Raw genomic sequence first — 537 nt, forward strand, 5'->3', positions numbered from 1 at the left:
AACTAATATAACCGTCGCATTTCATCTATTCACAAGATTGACACCACTTTATTTTCTTAACTCGTTGATATAGACAATTGACTTAAATATACTTCCACCTCACTTGTTAAATTTCAATAGTCTTGCTCGTTCCAAACTACTAAAGATAGTCCAAGTCCTATGTGAGATTTTAAAAAATTAAAAAGTATTAACGATGATAGTGTGTGAATTATTTTCTAAGAATCTTTAAATCTTTTCTAATCAACTCAAATCAAAGTTCAACTAAAAAAAAGTTATTTAATATTATTTTAATCAACTCAAGCCAAAATTCTATTAAATTTTGTTTAAAAAAATATTTGGTGTACACTTTATAAAAGTAAAAAAGAAAAAGTGATACGCTTATAGAAAAAGAAATGTAGTAAATATATTAAAAATAAATAAAGAGTGATATAATAAATATATTAAGTTAGTAATAATGTAATATGATAAAAAGAGAAAAACATATAAAAATAAAGTGTTTGAATGAGTGTATGAAAGTTTGGCATATATATATATATA

This window comes from Cicer arietinum, chromosome 1 (genome assembly GCF_000331145.2).
Source record: "Cicer arietinum cultivar CDC Frontier isolate Library 1 chromosome 1, Cicar.CDCFrontier_v2.0, whole genome shotgun sequence".
NCBI lineage: Eukaryota > Viridiplantae > Streptophyta > Magnoliopsida > Fabales > Fabaceae > Cicer > Cicer arietinum.